Here is a 7,854-nt window from a genome sequence, read left to right as displayed (position 1 = left end):
CAGAGCAGCTCAATCTCTGCACCAAGTGCAAAAGGTGTGACAATTTTGGCCATACTATTTATTTAATAATGTGAACAAAACATTTAGCTAACTAACTAACATGTTCTTGAACTCTTCACGCTAGCTTTAGCCTACAGACTATCATGCTGCCTCATAATCATACATTATTGGTTTCTGCTTTTAGCATTGTCAATGTAGCATTTGTGTACTTTCAAATTCTAGTGCAGTCAAGCTGGTTTCTCCATTCTTACCTACCCTACCTTTAATACTTGATAAAGATGATTCAACATCCTCCATTTCCAAGCTGAAAGCATCCTGAAATTAGTAGATGAATTTGGATTAGCTTCTTTTGTTCAGTTGCATTGATAAGATTCTTGAGAATACCTCTGAACTTGAAGCCACGATAAATCTAGATCGTGTAAGAAGTGTTACAGCATGCTAGCTCCTGTATTTTCAAATTCATATCTTCCTCAGGAAACCCCTCCAGAAGAGGGACAATATATCCTTCATTAAGTGTCTCCCCCCCTTACTAAACTATGGATTTATGCTGCTGTGAGCCGGTGAAGGTTATCAACTCTGCAATCGCTCAGTCCTCCTTCTCCTTCCATAGCCCCTTCAGTGGACAACCCCCCCTCCGAGAAAATCCAATGACCTTCACCCAGACAGATTGTTTCAGCGACATGCATCAACATGCTACGGTGAGTCACCCTCATCAGAGTGACGAAGGAAGGGAAAGGGGCGGAGCCTTGTTTAATGACACGGGGAGGAAGGGACTGCAAAAACAGAGGGGAAAGGCAAGTGTGAGGGATAGGATTCTAGGAAGACAGGTATGTGGGAGGGAAGGAACAGTAAACATGCTATGCTGCTGCATAATTCACATCATGAGTCAGAGGGAAAATCCCAGTCAATGAATTAGCAACTTCCCACAAGTGGAAGATGGAGGTGTAAGGAAGGAGGAAAGGTGTAATTGAAAGTTTGGTTAGGCTGCTGGGAGCATGAAGGGAAGCTAGTGTAAAAATAAAGGGAGGATAAGGGAAAGAAGAGGAAAACTGAAAGAATGGAAAAAGATGATGAGGCATAATCTCTAGGCAAATGTTCATGTTTGCACCTTCTTTTGGCTATCGTTTTCACCACTTTTCATCTACTGCCATCTTGTGTCAGGCTCGAGCAACCAATCGCTACTGTACATTAAGTCCTTGGGCGGGGTTTAGGGAACTTCGAGATGCAGACACAGGAAGTGATATATGAGACCCTTGGCTCAGTCATCATAATGTGAGTTCCCAAGTCTGTAATATCTCTGCAACGACATTTATGATCAAATTGACATATTTTAACAATATAAACAACGAGGCTGCCATGCATATCCATGTGAGCCATTCACAATCCTCCGCTGGTTCAATTCCCTCCTGGCAAGTAAGAATTAGTCTGTTTCTTATTCTTCATCATGTTCAATTACCAAAATAAGAGTTACCCTCTGCATCGCGGATGGCTCGAAATTGTCGCAGAGCACTACGCTAAAAGATCAAATTACTTCAACTTCAACTTCAACCTCAATTTCAGCTGACCTTTCAATGCGCAACCAATCAAATAACAGCTGCACTGTATGTAGTGCGCAAGCTAGCAGGGGAGGTAATCGTATACATGAAACTTAGCTAGTTGTTTTCAAGGCTTTGCGCCCAACCTCACGGTGAGCAAAGAGCAAATTGTGTACCGTGTGAATGCAGCTTTACACATTTTATTACAGTAGGTCTTCAAATTAGAATATTTCACTTAAGGTCTTTTTGCATTATTACTAAATGTTGAGTTTGTTGATATGGAATTTTCCAGGCTAACATTGTGCTTTAAGGGATGGAGAAAGGAAGCTTAATCTGCAACTAAAAGTACTGGGGAGAGTTTCATAAAATAACAATCAGCAAATGGGGGGGAAACTGATGGAAGACATGGATGGAAGATGGAGGAGGGTTGCATAGAGAAACCCCCTTTAGCATGGAGGACTATATATTTCCAGAAAAGCCATGTCAGCATGTCGGCGTATCGGCTGCAACAAGTGCCAGTGATTAATGAGATTGGGAATGAGTGCTCGGCTGTCCTTTAACGAGTGGCTGTATATTTGGAGTAAGACCGCTTTGCAGTACGTTCCAGAGGCAGTTAGGCATAGGACCGTGCATCTCTGATTTATGCAATCACCCCTACCATCAGTTTTATTTATGTACTTCATGGAGGAGAAATATTTCATGACAATCTGTGTCGTAGATCAAGGGTTCTGTATACGGGTGTGCAGTGTCAGATAGAAGGCTCAAATCCTCTATGCTTGGTGTTCTTTCTCTACATATTCAATTATTTTTTATTAGGTGCATCTGAATATATTCTCAATGCCAAAACATTTTTTCTCCAATGGCCACTCAATGTATTTGCATTCTGTGCCTGGATCTCTTTGGTCAATTTTATTGTTTGTGGTGAAGTCAGTCATTCGGACTCAGGTTCAAACGGCCTCCTAATACACAAGGGATTAACACACAATGAAGGTTTCTCATTTCTCTCATTTCCCCTCCTCGACTCCTCGGTAGTGACCCGGAAATGGATTTCAGTGTGCCATATTGAAGGACATCTAATCTCTCTAAATGCACATCGAGGACCGAGGATCGAGTGTCGAGGAGGCTCTCTGGAGGAGCTATAACCGAAGAGACACTGATGGCTCCTCCGCGGATGTATTTCCGGCAACAGTGATGTTTAAAAGAGTTGTGACTCACGGCCGGACTTATCTCAACCAATGGCAGCTCTGAATGCATCCCCTGGATATTATTTTATTAACTGTCAGGATTTGAGTTTTGTGTGTTAAGTTTTGGTTTTATTTTGCTGTTCTGTGTTCCCTGTCGCATGTTTTTCTCCTTGTGTCTTGTCTGATCCTTCTTCCTGTGTTTGCCTTCCTGTCGTTAGTTTCCCTGGTGTGTCTGATTGTCTCATTGTGTTCACCTGTTCGGTTCATTGTTTGTCTTTCCCTTCACGTCACGCTCCATGTTTGTCCCTGAAGTTTTGATCCTGGAATCTTTACTCGTGCTCCCCTGAGTTGGTAATGTTAAGTTTGTTTCTTGTTTTCTTTTGTCATCGGCTTTTGTTAAATAAAGCTCGCTTTTTGTTATCCCTTAAAACCCGCTAATCCTTTAATACTGCATTTGGGTCCTACCTTTTCCACGCACCGTAACACACTGTGTTGGAAATGGTTGCTTTAGACGACGGTTTTGTACGCCAATGCACCAACCAACCATAATTCCTCAAAATCATTTGATCCTGCAACATTTCTGGGAACAGATGGAAGCCACCTGATGTGACACATAGATACACACTGCACATGAATGATGCAGCACTCTTACAGGGATGCAGAAATGCTATCAGATGCATAATTTTCATTAAGAATCTGATCAGAAAAATGTATATAGTCAAAATGCAAGAATAATACTTCAATCACAAAACACACATGTACTTATATTTGTACATGCAACCCCTCCCCCACCTACCTTCAAACACCTCAAATCTGGCACATCCTCCAGTCTCCTCATTAACTTTTCCCCACTCCCTCCCATTTCCCTTCTCAACTCTCATCTTCATACCGCCTTCATACCCCCTTTCCGTCAGACATCTGCGTTGTGGCTGTGGAGATAAGCAGGGGAGTTATCTATCGGACGGCTAATTCAGAACGGATGACACAGCACAGCAGATATGCATCTAGTTAATTTCTGCAGGTTTATGTTGGTGTGTGGTACGATTTCTGAAAAAAACAAACAAGTGAGTGTGTTCAGGATATAAGAGCAGATCACACATCATAGATTTACATACACACAAGTAGGTACAAAATGAACTCACCACAGGCACTTTGAAAAGGTGACTCTTTATTTTCTAATCATTATACTGTATATAATATTCCTTCTCTCTAGATATAGGTAATCATATTTATATCGTGTAAGTAAAAGTGTGCTTTTATTCACAGCATGTGTCCGTGTCAGACTGCTGTTAGTTGGAGGTTTACATTATAAAGTATACAGTGAAACTGGCTGGCAGCTATATATATGTGTGTGTGTGTGTGTGTGTGTGTGTGTGTGTATGTGTGTGTGAGTGTGTGTGTCTGTGCGTCTGTGTGTCTGTCTCTGTGTGTGTGTGTGTGTGTCCGTGTGTGTATGTGTGTGTCTCTCCGTGTGTGTGTGTGTGTGTGTGTGTGTGTGTGTGTGTGTGTGTGTGTGTGTGTGTGTGTGTGTGTGTAGAAGAGTTATACAGTCAGTATGCCTGTGTATAGAAAGATGAATGTGAGTGCCAGCATGTTTCTGCATGCATGTATTTTTGTGTGTGTGTGTGTGTGTGTGTGTATGCTTGTGTGTGTTTGTAGAGGACTAAGTATCTCATGATAGGGCTCAGAGGTATGGAGCAGGATAAAAAGCTGCCCATTGACACACAATTCAAAATAGTTGATCACCATCCATCTTTAAACACATCTCCCATCATCATACGTTTAGGTGTTTTAAAATTATGAAACACTTTTTTGTGGGATTTCCTTTTTTGTCATTGCTACTTTAAGTTGCACATTTGTCTTTAGTCTTTCTTGTTTCAGTTTCATCACTGCTGCAAGGAAACACTAATGATGCCAGTGTCACCCCTCAAGACACGAGAAAAAAGGCTGGTGGCTATTTACTCTCCTAATCTTCATCTGAATAGTTTCTCCTCAAAGCAAATTGCTACAATTCCTGCAAGATACACTGCCTGACTGAGAAAACCTCTATGCTTTTTGCTAGGTCAGTGCTACACACATAATGAACAGGATAACAGTAAAATATTAGGTTTTGTTTTACGGATATTCTGCATTATTCACTCTGTTTTGGTGGTGTCCTTCCAATGGGACCTTTAAATACAGATACAATGTCACTAACTTCTCCATCTCTTCTCCTGAGTTTGTGTTCTGGCATTTGTTTTCTAACAGTCTAGTCAGTTTGAAAAGGACAAAGTCAGGTTCCAGTACTTTACCGCTTAAATGGTTTGTATTTTTTGAGTTGTACTTTCAATAACAAGACTGAGAGTTTATCGCCATGCTAGCGGCTTTGTGAGGCTGCAAAGTGATGCTAACAACAGCAAGCTAACATGCTCACAATGACAATGCTATCTTGCTGCTGTTAAACAGTTTAGCCGTTAGCCAATTAGTCAGGGGTTAACCAACATTTGAAAGATTCATCCTCTGGGAACCCAGAATATCTGTAGCAAATGTCATGACAATCTGTTTATTAGCTGTCATGTTTTCGAAGTCTTGACCAAACAGATCAAGAGCCATTTTGCTAACATGGCTAAACACCGTATTATCTCCAAAACGAAAAGCTTGCTACTGCTTATGAGCAATGTATATGCGAGAGGGAGCCTGAATGCACCTGATGCAGAGCGAACTCTCGCAGTCTGGTTTAACATTCTGCCATTTTTGGCCTTTCATCCTTGGTCAGCCAACCATGCCAGCCTCGGATATTTTCTGCATGTAAACAACACTGTCTGAACGTGGGGCTCGAGGCAAAACCGTAAAAAGCTAATTTTAATCGCTGTGTACTTCCTGTCAAAAATGATATGTGTAAAATGCAAGACAGGTATGAAATCTCTCTAGCTAAAGGGCCAAAGCCTTGCACCAAAAAACAAAACAGGAAGAGGACAGTCTGGAAAACAGGCTTAATAGGCACCAAGGCCAGAATAATTCATGAAATCATGGCTATTTTAATCGTATATACTATCAAGGGAACCAACAATTTACCAGTCCAGAGTCTCTCCATTTATATTCCCACATCAACATATAAATCTAATTGGCAGTACAAGTAGGACGACCTAGAAGAAACACTTTCATGTATAAGAGCTCCTATAGAAACAACTACAAGCATGTATTGCCGAAGAGCTCGTCCCTTTTTCTTTTCTTTTTTTGCGGATTTGAGAACACGAGAAACAGCAGCCTACACCAGGTTGTGCTGATTCAAGACCAGCTGTCATTAGGGACCCGATAGATGATTGTCTATCCCGCTAAGCCCCCTCTGCCGACCCTAAATCAGCTTCACAGACAGAAATGGCAAAAAAAACAAAGACAACAGTCCAGTCACACCTGGAACAAAACATGACTTCCCTTTTATCCTTGTACTAAAACTTGTGTCTATAATATATCCACTTAGTCCAAAACAGTCCTTGTATCTTGTATGGCTGCGTCTGCTGAGGAATGATCGGGGCAGTTAGCTCTAAAACTGATCCCAGTGCAACCGTTAAAGGTCGTGGGAATTCAGAGGAGGTTATACTGGAAGCCCCATGGCTGATCTGGGAGCTGTCTGAAGGCAGGACAGGCAGGCACTGGGTGCATGGGTGAGGAGAGGCTAACTGCACACACACACACGCACGCACGCACACACGCACGCACACACACACACACAAACACACACACACACACACACACACACACACAGACACACACACACACACATTAATATATAACACACACAAACATGCAGGCACATAACTCCACCCGTAAGCCCTCCTCACACAGAAACCTTGTTTGCGTATGTGTGTTTGTGTGTGTGTGTGTGTGTTGGTATTAAGTGCAAAGTGTAGAGTGCTTATAGCATGTGTTTGTCTATTCCATTAAATTCACATTTCTCACACAGTTCCTCCGTGTTTGATTAGCTGGCTCAGTGTACTTGAAGTTTTCCATTGAGGAGCGACACATCAGAAACAGTTTGTTGTTTTTCTCCCAAAGAAACACTTACAATGATTTTTTTTTCTCCAAACATGACACAGTGATTTTTCTTTTAACAGGACACACTTATCCCCACACCACATGGGCCGAAGCTGAAGCTGTGAGTGTGTGATGTATGTGTGTGTGTTTCTGTACATGTATGAATGTCTGTATGTTCATTAAATGTCTTTATGTCTGTGTTTCTATACTTATGAGGACCAATGTCCCACACAATCCATCCAAAATTAGGGATTTTCTTTTGTACTTTTGAATTATTGGAGGAAACTTTGTTTTTCTAGCATGCTTCCACAGTAAACAAAGAATCAAAAACTGGGTACATTCTTGATTAACAAAAGACAATATGGGCTGCTTTTAATAGCAAAACTATATTGAAACATCTGTGTATAAACTCTCATACAACTCTTGAGGTATCATTTGATTTATTAACTTCTGCATTAACAGTCTCCTACACCGAAATGCTTAAATAGTACACATTTAGTTAAATGAATGTGTTTGGGAAGGGTGTAAATGAGACTTGGTTTATAATGCACAACATGTGTTAGAGTTTTTAAACGGATGTTTGGATGGAGTTTTGCTTTTGTCAAACAGGGCCCACTTTACTTTAATACATGAGAATTTTCTTATGAGAAATACAAAGTTTCCTTTAGGAATTGAATGTATCACAGGGGGGAGTAAATGATAAACAAATGACCATTTTTGGGGGAGAAGAATACCTTTAACTTTAAGAACAAGGAGGATAGAGGACTTCTTTTTGGCGCCTCAGTGAAAGTTAAGATGAAATACCATTTATAATCATTCAAATTGTAAAGGAGGTCAAACAGAGAAAGCACCCCCTGTACAATGTCATACCCTTCAACATGGCAATCCTGCAAAAATAATACTTCTTTGAAATCTAAACTGTCAGCCTTACACCAACTACATTATTTTAAACCTCATAAAAGTATTAATTTTTTCAGATTGCTTCATTGGATTGCATTATTTTCTGTATCCAACAACTTTTCCCTGCAGTGCATTGGGTCAACAAGTCCTCAAAAGTACAGTAACCTGAATGCATGTGAGTGAGTGAGTGAGTGAGTGAGTGAGTGAGTGAGTGAGTGAGT

Source organism: Notothenia coriiceps, unplaced genomic scaffold (assembly GCF_000735185.1).
Source record: "Notothenia coriiceps isolate Sejong01 unplaced genomic scaffold, NC01 NC01_scaffold00024667, whole genome shotgun sequence".
Taxonomy (NCBI): domain Eukaryota; kingdom Metazoa; phylum Chordata; class Actinopteri; order Perciformes; family Nototheniidae; genus Notothenia; species Notothenia coriiceps.
Note: the sequence above shows the minus strand (reverse complement) of the source record.